The sequence below is a fragment of the Panthera tigris genome, chromosome B1 (genome assembly GCF_018350195.1).
Source record: "Panthera tigris isolate Pti1 chromosome B1, P.tigris_Pti1_mat1.1, whole genome shotgun sequence".
NCBI classification, from domain to species: domain Eukaryota; kingdom Metazoa; phylum Chordata; class Mammalia; order Carnivora; family Felidae; genus Panthera; species Panthera tigris.
Genome location: NC_056663.1, coordinates 18,061,168 through 18,078,128, shown reverse-complemented (window position 1 = coordinate 18,078,128; position 16,961 = coordinate 18,061,168).

The following is a 16,961-nucleotide window of genomic DNA, read 5'->3' as shown; positions in this document are numbered from 1 at the left end:
AGTTAGTCTAAAATGCTGCTCCTCATGTTCTTGGCTGTAAAAGAAGAAAATTTTGTCTCACTCCCAGACCACAGAGTGAACTGATTTATATATGCAATTTGATAAACCAATCTTGCTTTTGGATGCAACTTTTGGTAGCTTCTTCAATTATTTTAAAAATGTTTGCTATATCAGTAAGTTCCATAGTTAATTTTTATTGAAACCCAAAAGTGGTTCCTTGAGGGAGAGGATTTGCTGGTCTCATTGGTGGTGATGGGCGTTTGAGAGTCTCCAATGAGATCATGACACTTGCTTTGGAAACTATAATGTACTCTGTAGTGTGGAAGTCATATTTTGATTTGGTTTGAATAAAAAGAATAGCAACAAGCAAATATTTGCATTCGGTCTTGTCTAAAGAAATGCACAGCTCTATTAGGTTGTGTTGAAAATGAGGAGTGAAGAAACACCCAAATGAGGGAAAACACGAATCAAGCGTCATTTTCTTTTAATACCAAAAAACATATCATACTTTCTCTTGCTTCAGGGGGTTGCCACATGCATGTAGTGTCCCCTGCTTGGACACCCCAACCCTCAACCTCTTTACCTGGTTAACCTCGGTACTGTCAGCTTAGGCACCACTTGGGAATATGAGTTGATGAGATTCTTGCAGAAGTGGGAGGAAGCTCTGTCTTCTGTCTTGTTTATCATGTGTACAGCATAAAGATGCCATGTCTTTATAGGAAACTCTTCACAGAATAAACTAATTCAAATGAAGGACTCCTTGGAGGTAGAAGTGATCGTGAAAATGTCATCCTTGCTCCCTTGCTCAAATTCCCCTTCCAACCCTGAAATTGACAAAACTTGGGTGAGAGTTCGGTCATCTCCACTGTTTAGGAGGGGGCTTGAGCCAACCTTATGTAAATTCCAGGGAGCTGGGAAACCTCAGCTGATATCTGGAAGACATGAGCACAACCAGAAGAGTGTAGCCTGTTGTCAGGAGGTTATTTGGTAGACAGGTGGGGGTAAATAAAGAGAAGACAATGATCACTTTCATTTATGCTACCTTGCAGTATGTACAGAGATGCCTGAATCTTGTTTAGGTGATTCACTGCTCTGTCCTATCCATCTACCTCTCTGGATCATAGGTTCACAATGTTTTATGTTCGTCGGGTCTGCTGGGCTCTTAGCCGAGACTTCTTTTATGGATGAAAGACAAATTTATAGACAAAAGGACAAATAGCATGCCTGGAGATACCATCTTATAGCCTTAGTAATCTTTCCAGATAATTCAAATCTATAAAAACCTTTTCACAATGTACCAACAATACAGGAACTAACGATATGATATCCAGATTATTGAAGGGCTCACAGAATAAACTGTGGCACATATAATCCAATAAAAGTGTTTAGATCTATTGTTCTTTGACTTTTGTTTTAGAAAAGATTCAACCAGTGTTTGTGGGGAAAAAACAGTTGTCAATAAATGAGTGGATTTATTCCCTCTCTCTGATGGATTTATTCTCTCTCTCTGATGATTTCTAAAGATAGCCTGTGCCTTTACAGGTGATTTATTGGTCCATAAAAGACCTTCTTTTTAATATAATTTAAGGAATGTAATTTATTTAAACTACAATATTTAACATAAAATCTTCAATAAGGAAAAAAAATGGAGAAGGCAAAATACCACGATGTGTAGATACTTAGACCAAATAGTTCAGATAAGTTCATTTTGTAAAATCTATTGAACTACCTGGTAGTAGGTTCTGAATAGACATTCCTCCTCTGCTTGTGAGCAGTTAGAAAGGAGTTTGGGGTAAGGGCTTTGAAGATGAGGAGGTGCCCGTGGCTCTTCTGTCATTAGTTACAGCCTTGAGCTGGCAAAATAGACAAGTATTATTGATTTTATGAAATTTGAGAAAATTGCCAGAATTTAAGAAATTGCAACGTGAAAAGTTGGCTGAGGACTCTTACTGTCAACAGGTGGGGAGTGAGCATGGTCTAGACCATGGCATTTGTCCCTTAAATCCCACAAATAATGTAGTCTTTATAACAGGGTAAAAATAACACATGGTACCCTTATGTTAACAGCATTCAACTAGAATTCTGAGAAACACCCTTTTTTGAAGAATAGCAGTATTGACCTTTGCAAATAATTCTCACGATAACCATTTCGTGTGTGGGCTTTGAAGTCACAAGAGCAAAGTTTCAATGCTGGCTCCACTCCTCAGTAATTGCGTGACTCTGGGCATTAATTAACCTCTCTGTGTCTCTGTTACTTCACCTATAATGTGGGGATGATTATAGTATCGACCTCATCTGTATGTGCAGGGGTAATAATAGTATCTACCTCAGAGGTGTTTTGAGACTTAAGATAATAAATGTAAAGCATTTAGAACAGTATATACTTAGCAAGGTCTCAATAATAGTAGCTATTAATATCTTTTCAATGTCTTAAATTTACAGATGAGCAAGCAGAAGCTCAGGGAGCCTGTGTGCGCTACAGGTTATGTCCCTAGAAAGTGGCAGAGCGGGGAATAAAGCGCAGTTGCACCTGATTACAAAGCACATATTCCTTCCCACATCATCATATTGTAAGTCTGCATATGGGCCAAAATAAAAGAAGAAAAAGAAGCAGGTCATTGGTTTAGTTAGGTAAGGGAGAGACAGAAAGGAAAGGGTGGCTGATTATGGGAAAATGGTGGGTTTCAGACTCAGCGGTAGGGGCACCTGGTTGGCCCCCGATGGTTGAGCCTCCCACTCTTGATTTCCGCTCAGGTCATGATCTCACATGGTTGTGACATCGGATACCCCCACCCCTGCATTTGGTGCCAAGCTTGGTGTGGAGCCTGCTTAGGATCTCTCTCCCTCTCCCTCTCTCTCTGCCACTCCCCTGCTCACATACGTGTGTGTGTGTGTGTGTGTGTGTGTGTGTGTGTGTGCATGTGTGAGTGAGCGCTCTCTCTCTCTCCACAACAAAAAAAAAGACTCAGCAGTAAGGTTATTTGAGCTGGTGACTTGGTCTAGAATATGACTGTGGGCATGACTTAAAATGAAATAAGGTGGTGGTAGTTTGAAGCTGTCCAAAAGTTTATCCTGCTCAGAGATATTCGATATAGGATTGTAAACAAATCTCTTAATATTCTGCGTCTTAGTTTTGCAATTTGTGAAATAAAAAGAATGGACCAAATCATCTTTTTGCTTGCCTCTCACATGTAAATCTTTGACTCAGTGACACAATCGGTGTTAGTTTTCATCTGATTTAAACGTCAATCTTTCATATTTTAAATGAACCCGTTAAGTGAGCCCTACCTTATTTATGAATGAATATTTGTTGAGTCCTTACTAAGCATATAAACCATGACAACTATTTTAAGAGTTAAAAAGAGACATTAGTGTTAACCCTTCTCTTAAGACATCCCTCCTGCCACATTCTAGCAGGAAGAGCAGGGCAGACACACAAGGCATTCACTGGAAGCAGAAACCAAGTAGTTCTCTTCTAAGCACTGAAGTGGAATGCTACTGACATTTCAAACCTTGGTGGGTGTGCAGTTTGAGCGGGGCTGAGAATTTGAATAGGGGAGAAAAGAGATACTCTGATTAAGTTTAGGGAACATAAATACTTACATGAACCAAAACAGCTTTGCCGGAGTGTAGGGAATGTGAAGACACAACTTAATATCTACAATCCCAATAACCCAGAGGGCAATAAGGAACCAGATAAAGTTTTAAGCAGAAGATGACTAGATTAGAGCTATAACATATTTTGGAAGCACTGTGACAGCAGATGGTTTGGCTGGGGCAAAGAAAGTGAGGAAAGGTCAGCCAGTAAGGAATTGCCATTGTTAATCTATATCACCAATGGACAAATGTGTGTCTTCGGTTGGAGGACCTGGTTTAGCCCGTTGGTAGCCATTAATATGCTTTTTGAATGAATAAATAATGGTTTAAGATTAGAAAAGAGATGAGAAAATGCTCTGCTGACCCATAATAAAATCCAATAGACTTGAGCTGACAAGGATTAATGTAATCCTGACAAAAATATAATAGCATTATAGAAAGCAGATTAAAGAACAGGAGTGTTTTTGTACACACGACCAAAAATACAATCTAATACATTAAAATGTCCATGTTATTTGCAGAATGGCTCTGTTTGATATTTTATTTTCACTCATTTCCATATATGCAATCAAAACTCCAATATATTTCACATCCAAGCTTGTGCTATGAAATAGGATAGTCTGGGCAAACAATACTATAATTATACAGCCTCGAAAATTTTACATGAAATCTTTCAAAGAAAGTTTCCTCCACAATATGGATATTGTACAATCAGTTGGTGAGTCCTTTTGCAACATTTCCGTTTCAGTTCAATTTTGAGTGTGCCTGTGGAGGGCCCAAATTAAATAAAACTGGGTGAGGTGAGTCACTTAAGTGTTAATTAGCACAAGACTTCATTGATGGCTATACAGAAGCCTAGAAAATATAAGGACTGTATTGAACAGGTCCTCCCCTTAAACCATTTTCTGATATTATTAACAGGAGTAAAATATATTATTTTCTATTTATCCTGGATACTTGGCAAATATAACTAGCAAGTTTACACTAGAGCTTACAAATTTACCAGGTCTTATATAGTTGATTGCTATTGCAATTTTTTTCTTGTCTGCCTAGATGTCTTAGTAATTTTCATATCGTTTCTTATATGACAAACTTTTTTGGAAAGGGGGTGGGGGTAGATACATGCCCCAGCCTCCCCCTTAGTACCAAAGAGACATAGCCTCTTTTACAGAAATGGCTCTCCTATCCCATTTTTACCTGTCTTTTGTATTCTGAGTCACAGCTCTTAAGCAAAAGAGAGGGAAAGCTAAGTAGGTGGTTACTGTGGAATGTCCTGTACGGTGAGGGTCTGGAAGTAAATGCTGGTATTCTACAGCCTGCCCACTGTGTTTCTCGATGGCCCCTAAATGCATATAGAGACCTGGAAGTACTTCAATAAAAGTAGAAGAAGGCTATGTTCTCTTACCTGATTCAATTTAGTCGTTTCTCTAACTGGTTATTTGAAAAAGTTAGTAAATGGGAGTCATAAGATATGATAGTTATATACCTTAATATTTTATCCATCTATCTATTTAATTGGTAATTTTTGATAGGAGGCTGGACTCATTTTTAAATACGAGTTTACATATTGGGGGTCTGATTTTTTTTTTTTTTTAGATCACACTCATGATGCATCTTTACAATTTTAGAATTACGGTTTCTTTAGAATGATTAGAACTTAATGACAATCTGGGTGGAGAACCCTAGAGGACTTTCTCCTCCGCACCAGTCTCTTTCAGTTGTCTTGCTCATGCACAAAAAAATAGTATATTTAACAGCCTTGTGTTGATAAGCCTTCCACCAATTTTTTGTTAGTTTTTACAGAAATAACAGCTCTTCTTTTTTGCACCCATATTTCATCACTTTGTCAAACAGCTAATTAAAATATATAATTATAAGCAAGCCTGCCCTAAACAGGTTTGGGAAAAAACACAAGGAGCACTTGTTAAGCAGAGGGCTCATGTCACTGTAGCAGAATTGCACCATGCGGGTGGCCTGGAGCCGGCCAGCCACACGATCTCAGTGTGCTGTGGCAAGGTGTTCAATGTAAGAAATGGAGAACATCCATTAACTCCTGAGTTAGTTAAAAGGAGATTGATAAAATAAGCTTATTCCTCCCTGCTTTGTCAGCACCTGGGCTGTTACTGAATCTCTGAAGCAGTTGCTTATTTCAAGCACATATAATACAGATGAGGTAGCTTGATCTTGTGTAATTCCCCAAAATATGGTTTATTTTGCCTTTAAATAATGGGTACATTTCATAATAAACTAAGCTGTAGCTGAGAGCTACCAATTATTATCAAGCATTCAAAACTTAACAGGTGCTGCGCTCAGTATTTTTAATCACTTACTTTGTTTAATCTTTTTAACAACTCTGCAGATTTGATATCACTGTTATCAGCATTAGCAGATGAGGAAACAGAGGCTCAAAAGTGTAAAGTCATCTATCCAGAGTCTCACAGGTAATAGGCACCTGCCGCAGATTAAAATTCACATCCCCGTGAGCATAAAGCTGAAGCATTTAACCATTACACTTTTACTACTGTTCCATTTGTTTATTCATATGTTTTATTACATTTGGGGAATCCATTGATGGATTATGAAGGTTTCTCAACCTTGATTGCTTTCCTATTAGTCTTTCCCTAAAGATGCTCATCTTTAACTTCTCTGTCTAGGGTCCATGCTAATTTCCAAATTTAAATAATCAAAACTCCTGCAAACTTTTTATGACAATATTTTTATCACTCTTATTTTTTCAGGACCCGAGAGTCCTTCAATCTCTTTTCTTCCTCCCCTCTCTCCTTTCTTTTTTTTCATAAAAATAGTGTCTATTATGACATTCATTAATGTCATAACTGATCTCTCCTGCTTCCATCTTATCCCCCAACAGTCTGTTCACAGCTCAGTAGCCAGAGTGATTCCACTAATACATAAGTCAGACCACATCATTCCTCTGCTCTGGCCTTGCAGTAGCTTCTTGATTTACCAAACGTGCAAACCAGAGTCCCTAAACACATGCAAGGCCTTAAGGGATTTGCTTCTCCATCTCTTCGCCTTTCAGACTTCACCTCCTTCCACCTCTCCCTCCCTCTGTTCTAGCCAGGAGCCTCCTTGCTGTTTATGAACACATCAGACGTGCTCCTGCCTCAGGATTTCTGCATTTGTTGGTCCCTTCCCTGGGATCCACTTCTCTCAAATGTCTACTCCCTCACTACGTGTTGTTTTTGTGTATGTGTCCAAAAGTCATACTTGCATTGAGATCTTTTGTTGCCCATCCCACTTAATATTATAAATCCCAGAATTTTCTGTCTCCCTTTCTCACTTACTATACTTTTCTCCATAATACTCATCACCTTCTAATAGTATATATATTTTACTCATTTATGTTGTGTCACAATGTTTGGTGTCTATCTGAGTAAAATGTCTGCTTTGTTCCACTGCTGAATCCTCAGAGCCCAGATCAGTGCTCAGCACTGAATAATACTCTCCATTTTGTTGGATGAAAGATTGAAAGAATGAATGAAGATTTCAATAAAAATATTTTATAAAATCATATTGTACGTGGGTAGGAGTGTGAACATGTTTAAAAGCATTAGTGAAACTGTAGGCAGTTTGAAGATCAGGTATTTAGACTCTACATTCAAGGTAGGAAGAAGAATAAATTCATAAGATAAAATAGTAATTTATTTTGACAATGGAAAATTGTTTACCTTTGGAAAGATTTTAAAATGCTGAAATTTCATCACCTAGTGATAGCATAAAAGAGAATGTGACTATATACATATAGTTAAATGACATGTATACATTTTACACATCTCCATATTAGAATCTTAGAAAGTACATTCTCAGGTTTTATTCAGCAAAAAACACCACAGTACTCTGTCTTGTATTATTTTATTATTAAAAAAAATCTTTTTTTAATGCTTATTTATTTTTGAGAGAGAGACAGAGCACGAGCCAGGGAAGGGCAGAGAAAGAGGGAGGCACAGAATCTGAAGCAGGCTCCAGGCTCTGAGCTGTCAGTACAGAGCCTGATGTAGGTCTCGAACCCATAAACTGTGAGATCATGATCTGAGCTGAAATCAGACTCAACAGATTGAGCCACCCAGGCGCCCCTGTCTTGTAGTATTTTATAATCTCCCAAACCAACTTCATGTAAGTCTGTCACAATTAAGGGACAAAGAACAGGTACAAATGGACTGTATCAAGTAGTTCTTCAGCTTAAAAGCTTGACTAGCAGGGAATTATATCAACCTGTTCTTAAGGTCAGGTTAAGAGAGAGGTTAAATTACACAGCTGAAAGAAACATTCTCAAATCATGCTTGCTGTGTGAGTTTCCATGAGAAATTCAGGGACCAAAAATAAATAACCAGCGTCTTAACTTGGTGCAGAGCAATGTCACATGCTTGCTAGGTGAGTAGACGTGGAAAGATTATACCCATTGTGGCTATTTAGAAGAAATATTCTGGCTTTCTGTTCTATGTTTTTGCCATAATAACTCCTACTCATTTGGCAGGAGAGATATATCAAGTGTAATTTTAAGATCAATATTAAAGGGAGGCATTTTTACTCACAGGACAACTCAACTGCAGCCACATCTGTCATATCCATACAAGGATTTTGAACTAGGAAGCCTGGATGTTTCTTTCCAATTCTATTGTGGTACGACGCTAACAGATCTTAAAATTCACAATCTGTCTCATATTGCAAGTCTTTTTGAGGCCCGAATCATGTTCTGTAGTTCTTAGCCACACCATAGCCTTGTCATCATTCTCCATAAATGCTAGTTGTTCTCTAATGTCAGCTTTAGAAAACTACTAAACTAATAGCTATACCAGTTATGTTGCCCTCCTATTTGACTAGTTCGATGGTAGCCTGACCAGAGGAAATCCTCAAAAGTCATTTCTCCAAGGCTGGCCCGTGAACACACGAAGCTGGATGATACATTGCTAGCAGGTTTAACACACAAGAAGACCACATTCAGTTGAAAACTCTGTTGTTTTCATGTTCAATTCTGAGTCGCTTCCGGATAGGTAGGGAAAATACCAATTGTCCGCTTAATACAATGTGAGAGAGTCTAGCTCACTCAAGGTTTGTTCCTGGCAATATGGAACAGGACTACAGTGAACTGAGCTTATCTCAATTAGTTTGTGTCTGCTTCTAAAGCTGTATGAGCAATTACTGGAGCAAAAATCTTGAGACGAGGTCAACAAAGGTAGTGCTTTTTGGAAAGATGTTACAGAATTTTAAAAATGAGGTCTACTTTGTCACTACATCTGTTTCCGTTCCTGCAGTTAGCCCTATGGAGGGCAGCCCTCAGATGATTCCTGAGGGGAAATCAGCTTGCATGTTCTCCTCATCCTCCCCTTTTTGACCCGGAAAGATCTAAAAAAAAGCACAGCCATGCTGAGCCAGTTACTTCTCTGGCTACCATTTCCTACACCTGCATCTAACTCCTTACTGAATATATACCTACAGGGCGAAGAGTTTCAAGCAACACTTAACTCAAGTTACCTTTTATAAATCTCGATTCTACAGAGTTGATTTGGGGCAGAAGATCAGTGTTTCTTTTTCTAAGATCTCTTACCTACTAGCGTCATGCAAAGGCAAAGAGCTTTCAAGCTCAGATGCTTAGATGCTGTCCTGGACATTCTCTAGCTGCCCTGCAGACCTCCTCGCTTTTCCTCCTCAGCGCCACCTCTCTCTTCTCTGAAATCCCAATCTTCCTCCATGTACCAGATGCTTGATTGTGTTCCTCAGCGTGCGTGGAGTTACCCCTCCATCCTTCTATTTCGTAAATTGTTGCTTCTTCTATCCCTGGTTATAAGTCAAAAACTATTATTCTACCTTCTCGTTCTGCCTAGAATCAGTTTCCTTTCTGAATGTGGCAGGGACAAGAATGAACATTCAAGTACTCCTCCAATCTCATCTTGGAATTCATTCAAATTTACTCTCATTTCCATTCATCATATCCATCAAGACACAGCTAAAGATTTACTTTGCCTAAAAAGCATTCTTTATTGAGCCCCCTCAAATTATTTTAGCACTTCTTTGCACTAAATATTTGCTCATATTTTAAATATTTTTACATACAAATATTGTATTTCTCCATCCATAAGGTTAAGTCAAGGAAGGTGGCTTTCTTCTCTCATTTTGAAATTTACATTTAGAATCAGAGGGTATTAGACCCACACTTCACCTTAGAGATCATCCAGTGCAATGGCCTCATCGTAATGAGTAAATGGAATCACCTTACAGCCTCCCATTAACATATAACACACTATCCACAGTAAATATGCAACAAGCGTTTGTTGAATAAATGGAGTTCAGCTGCTCATTTAACTGGTCTCATTACCTTTACATGGTTGGCAGCATTTATTAAGTGCCCACTTCTGTGTGAAACAGTGGTAGATGCTGAACAAATGGAATTGAATCACAGTATGAGACAGAACACTGAAGCAGTCAAGTCTGTTGAAGCTGTACACAGGGCAGAAGGGTTGGGTCGGTGTGACTTGCCAGTAATGAGGTGGTGACTAATGACCAAGTTTCTAGCAGGGAGTGCACATGGCAAGGGGTCTGCCAGTCCTCCACAAATTAGTAAAAACTGATTTAATGGAAAGAGGAAGGTTTTAGAAGTTGAATGGCAGTGCTGAAGCATCCAGGAAGATGGACCAATCATTCATTTTGTTGTTTGCTGTATTAATGACTGGTTGGGCATAGGATCAACCCTCTTGAGAGAATGTATTCTAGATTCTATCTACATTTCTAATTAGTTCTATTCTTTCCTATCGCAAGATTCTTCCAGGACAGTTCTAGTTGTTGAATCTTTAACGTGCTTTCATGGTTGTTAGAGAAACCGTCTTTATTTAAAGTTTTGTGTTTCATGTTGGAAGCATTTAATTTGAATATCTAAGTTAAAAATGCAGTTAATTGGTCTCTGGCTTAAGAGAGAATATGTTTTAAGCCATGCTCGGGAGCTAAGAATGATTGCCCAAATCTATTTAATCGGTTTCCTTCTTCAGAGAGATGAACTTTAAAGTTCAAAAAAGAGAGGAAGGGCAGAATCAAAGTAGGAAGCTACCTCAGACCAAGGGCAATGAGTACATACAGTCAATGAGTCTAAGTTGGAAAACAGATGACTGAGGCGGAATATTTGGAACACAAAGTAAATGCTATACGCTATAAAAACACACATTTTTTTTAGAAGTGTAATACACATTTATGAAAAAATTCAGACAGTATATAGAGCTGTTTAGAGGAAAGCAAAAGTCTCATTTCCCACATTTTGTTTGAAACCCCCCACCCCACCCACCCCCGGATAAAAATATTTGTTATCAGTGCCTATTGATTCCCTCTCGAAAGTTCCCAAACATACCTCCACCTCTATTTCACCTACCTACTTACCTCCCTCTCTTTTAATTTACCTACAACCATATGGGGGTGCTTGGGTGGCTCAGCTGGTTAAGCCTCCAACTCCATCGCAGCTCAGGGCCTATCTCACGGTTGGTGAGTTCGAGCCCTGCCTCCAGCTCTGCTCAGCACAGAGCCTGCTTGGGATTCTCCTTCTCTCCCTCTCTCTCTACTCCACCCCTGCTTGTGTTCTCTCTCAAAATAAATAAAAACACCTAAAAATTATCTACAGATATCAATTTATATATTTTTATAAGTCTCTGTCTATGGCTATATGGAGTTTTAAGATAAATGAAATTATTATACACCCCATTCTACAACTTTCCCTCTTGTTTTAAAAGTCAACAACATATCTTGATATCTTTTCAAATCAGCAACCATATTCTACCTCCTTTTTTCCCCATTGCAAAATATCCTGTGATATGAGCATACAATTTTTAAACTTAATCACTTCCTTATTGATAGACATTTAGATTACTTCGAGATTTGTTTCATTCACTTCTCCTGGGCATATATCTCTGTGACAGATTCAGAGCATTTTAAAGCCTTCTAAGAGGAGAAGTGAGCAAAGTTTTCAAGAAGGGTACATAGTTAGAGGAGAAATAAGTAAACATGGTTCGAACCAGATGGAATATTGAATGCAATCAGAGTCAGAAACACACTGCATAGTAATACATACATATGAAATTCCTCACTGTGCTCAAATTATTTTTAGTTAAAGCTAAGAAAGTTAGTGAAATTTTCCATATTTAAAAATCCACTTAACACTGATTATATAATCCAAATGATCATTCTGGATATTACCAGTTTTTAAGTTTGAATGAAAGGCATTTATATAGAATAGAAGCAGCTTTTTTTTTCCCCTTGGCAACATTTTTCTTTTTTTAAATCAGAGTCAACAGTGAGTCTTTCCAGGAACTGAGCTTTGTACTAAATCATTCTCTACTTAATTGTTTTTCAGAGATTCCCAAACTACCAATGATTCTTTCCCTCAAGTTTTATAATTCCAGCAGAATTTACAACAGGAAAATAATTCTAGGTTGGAAAAGCTAATTTATGATACTTTCAAAATCTATTCAGAATCCACTTCAAATCTGTAAAAAAAAAAAAAAAAGAAAGAAAGAAAAAGAAAGAAAGAAAGAAAAGAAAAGAAAAAGAAAAAGAAAAAAGAAAAAAGAAAAAAAAAAAAGAAAAGTCTACTCCAAATCCCCAAGCCAGGAAAAAGGTAATAACCTCTCTCACAAGGATGGCATAAAGAAAATGGTCAAATTACAAATGTTTAATAATGAATTCTAACTCTTTTAGTTATATGCAAAATGAAGAGGGTCAAAATGGAAAGCAAGGTTATTTTTTTTTTAAAGATCTTTAAAAGAATCCTTAAACATCTTTAGTCTTGTGGCCCTTGTAATAGGCACGTTGTACTGAGGTTAGAGTCTCTCCGTGGTTATGGGGGTATGTTAACTGTATATTTTTGCCCTGCCCTGATAGAGGAGGGGTTTGAACAGAGAAAAGGAACTGAGAAGATGTGAAAGAGGTCATTTAGACAAGAAATCATTTGCACAAGGCCAGACAAGAGCTTTTCAAGCGCTTGAAAGAAGAGCCAAGGATTGGGAACAGCAATTGCTTTATTATTTAGGATGGCGCATGCATCTAGATTAGTACTTCGCGATTCTTCCATTTGCACCTGGCTGTTACAGTGGGGGTGGACAATGTCATTTCGTTAGCGAGACTGGTGCGCTTGTAAGGCATCAAAGGACTGCAAATATGGTTCTATGAAAGTGGATGAAATATTTAGCAATTTCTGTTACTGTTGGAATGTTAATTTCAGTTGCTGAAGAAAACATTTTTGGCAACTAGTGTCAGAAAATGAACTGTGGGTGGGCACCCAGTTCTTAGAAACCTATTTTGGTCTAGAGTTATAATTCCACTTCAGTAGACTCCGGAGCACGGATGGAACGTGAATTGAAGAAAACCAAAAGGAGAAAGGGCAAGGGAATGGAGAGAATTGAAAGAAAGTGACCCCATACATCTCTAATCTACTGATCGACCAACAGAAATGTCAGTAGTTCTTTGTGGGTAGAGATTGCTAGCGTGTTAGCAAATAGATATTCTCTACATCTGCATACACAAATCAATTTCATTGAATTAAAAAAAATTCATTTGTTAACTATTCTTCGCAAGTGTAGTGCCAAATCACTAGTGTAATCTTTCATTTTTAAAGCAGTTTTCCTTCTCATTTTGGTAAAGCCATATACTTTTAAGTTTAGGTTGTTTCAAACAAGGAAAGTGACAGAAATCGTATAGCATGGAGGTTGAATTCCTGCAGATCTTGTCATGTCTCCTATCAGTACTAGAGCTAAATGTGCCACGCAGCTCGTGCCCAAACATCCAGTATATGACCACTTAGATGTGAATTTAGATGGTCAATTTATTGCAAATCTTTAAGCCATTTGTATTAATAAATACGACATGTATGTTGGAGTCATATTAAAGCAGATTTTAAGTAAAAGAATGAAAATCGTTAGAAATTACAGAGAGTCTTTCAAGTGCTGAAGAAAGGGGAAATAAAGCTTTAAAAATGTAATATAAACGTATTTCCTGAGTTTTTGCTATTTTAAATGTGAATAAAGGAAGAAAATAGCAACATGTAAGGTAAAGATGGAATAAAATGTTTACATACAGGATCAATACTCACATGAACTATTTTTTTTTCCTTTTCTATTTATCAATACCATCATTTTCAAGAAGCATAACCAAGGCCTGGTATTTTACAACTGTTGAGAAAGCTTTTTTTTTTTTAAATTACTTGAACAATAGGAGTTTTTAAAATGATTACATTAGTTGAAGAGAGTAGGAAAGCAATGTATTGACTTCACAATTTCCTTTTTCAAACTTTCCTATGCTATATTTATTTTATTCATGTACATTTTAGAATTAACTTTCATTTTGAGCAAAGAATGGTATGTCCTTCAGCTGACTGTTACACATGCTATTGTTACGCATGACTATACTTGGTGCTTTCCATATGTAATCATAATTTAAAATTAGATTTAATGCCTTAAACTTGGGTCAAAGTGTTGATAGAGAAACACCAAGTAATTTGATTTTAAGCTGTGCCTTTTCGTTTGTTTGTTTATTTGTTTGTTTTTACTTTCCGGCCTATCTCAAAATAAGTTTGTTGTTCTCAGACACTTCTGGTAACACAGCTGAAGTACCTGATACCATTTCTAACCACATGTAGATCCTTTAAGAAATTAAACTAGGGTGTGTACCCAAAATATGCATAATTCTTACCCCCATTTTCTAAGTAGATAGGAAGCAGTCAGTGAGTAACATTTGTTGGGTTCCCACTGGGTGCTGTGCTCAGTGGAGGAGATTATATGTAGAAGTGTTGAAAAACTCTGGGCAATGTATCCATCTGGTCTAGAAAAGTTTCCCTGGTTTACTAATACTCCTACAAAGGAAAGAGTCCTTTTGACGTCAGTAAGAATTCAGATGAGATGGGAGAGAGGTGAGAAGCTGACCCAGAATCAATAGCTAATTACGATATGTCAGTGGGTAATCCCAACACTCGGTGATAATAAGGCTGAATAGTAAAAAATAAAAGTAAAAAAGAAAACTAAAATTTGCTGTCCGTATCTGGAAATCCAAGTCAAGGAAGAAAAAAAAGACATAGCAACTCTGTTATTTCATGCAAATTTTTGCTGAGGATTTTGTCGGTTTACTTATCTATCTCTTTTACTTTGATTCAAAATCAGAACTTAAAGAAAATATTAACTTTCCCTTAACCTGATAACTGTTTTGTGGTCTAACTCAATATGTTAACGATATAATCATAAAGACAATATTCTAAACATCAGTGCCCAGAGAAGAACACAACTATAAAGCTGTGTCATCACCATACCAAATGTAGGTATTTGTTTGAGTCATCATGTTGGCTTGATTAAAAAAAAAAAAAAAAAAAAAGGATTTTTATTTTCTTTTCGGGCATTATTAAAATGTAAATTTCCACTGTATGTATTTGATTCAGTTTCTTTTATTCAGTCAAAAACCAATAAATAAAAATTAAGCAATGCAGTATGTCTTGATTTAAAAACTATTTATACTATAAACAGATTTAAAAAGCTGTTTATACTCTAACCAACGGAAATAACACTCCAAAAATATTCTAAATATCCTTTATAATCGGCTTATTGGCTTCTTTAAATAAATCCCATCACTGCAACTGTTAGCAAATGTCAGATCCATTATCTTCCATACTTTCTATGGCCATTTCTAAGTTTTTCACTACATTAACATTTCAGATGTTGTTAGTAGTAGGTGATTGAAACAACAACACAGCAAATGAGGTCTATGGTAGTGGTATCAATTCCAAAATTGCTGTCGTACGTTTTCAGATTAATATATGAACCAATTACCTTTTTATTTTTTTAATTTTTTTTAACGTTTATTTATTTTTGAGACAGATAGCGACAGAGCATGAACAGGCGAGGGTCAGAGAGAGGGAGACACAGAATCTGAAACAGGCTCCAGGATCTGAGCTGTCAGCACAGAGCCTGATGCGGGCTCGAACTCACGGACCGTGAGATCATGACCTGAGCCAAAGTCGGAGGCTTAACCGACTGAGCCACCCAGGCACCCCATCCAATTACCCTTTTAAAAGAGTTGTATCTTCATGGTCATGATGTCTACCTAAGTCAGAGACATGACTTTCTTTCTCTGAGGTAGTAAGTACTCATCACAGGCAATGCAATTGCCAAAACTCCTGGAAAAGCTATTGAGGCACAAAAAAATACACATAATTTCAAGTTCTAGTGTGTTTGTTTTATAGGTTTGCCTTTATTTGCTGAAAACATAATACACAAATACTTCAAATCTTGGAGGAATCAGGCTCCAGATTCTGTTTTTATTGACTTCTTATTCTTGAATGTGTACCATGGTATCTGTGAAAGGAACAAAACTTAATTTAAATGTATCTTTCCTAATTTAATATCTGACTTGAAGCTTCCCAGGCCCATGTTACACTGTTCATCTCATTTCTCTTCCTCTCTCTGTCTCTGGCCTTACTTTTCTCTTTTTATGAATATGTATTGAAAGGAGATTTACTTTTCTCTGTTTGGCGATGAGCAAGAATTAAAATGAAAAGTTACAATGAAATTCTGCTTTATTTATTTACCAGCTTTATCAAGGAGTGAGAGAAGCCCCTAAAGTCGATCAACACATTTTTTTCTTTTAAATATGATGAACAAAGCCATTTTGATTTTTTATTTTCCTTCAAAAGACAGGTGACATTTCCTGCAACATTGACTTTTGTTCATAATCCCCTTTTGGCAAGCCAAAGAGAATTACAATTGGAAAGATTTTCACAGTCAGACGCTCCACTAGAATGAAATGCTGTAGAGCGCTTCACTTCAGCCAAACCAGCAAAATCTTTCCATTGCCAATTTTTCTTTTATATTTTGAAGTTGGCCTCTCAGCACAGATTTGATTCACACCATTTAAAAATAAATCTGGCGTCCGCAAAGCAGAAAATTTAGGCTGTGTTGTCAAAGTATCAGTATTTCATTCTTAGGCCTGGGGACAACTGAGGCTTCTATAGGGAACCACAATTCCTAATCTATACTAAAAGTAAAGACTAATTTTATTAATGCTGTACATATGATTTTTATATTTACTAAAGAATAAAAGTACCACATCGACACATGGCACATTAAACATTTTTAGGAATGATTTAATTCCATGAAAAATACATATTTGTATTAAGATGTGATAGCCTGTTGCAACAATTGGTTTTGAGATATATGCCTTAAATAAGAATTTGAATTCAGTATCACTGTGCCATTCTGTTCTCACTTTCTCATAATGATCTCATCATTGCCTGCTTACAAATCAACGAAACGATCAATGACATTCGCCTGGCATACATAGGGTAGCTTGCCTCTAAAGAGGTTCTGTGACGACTGTGCCCATGATCT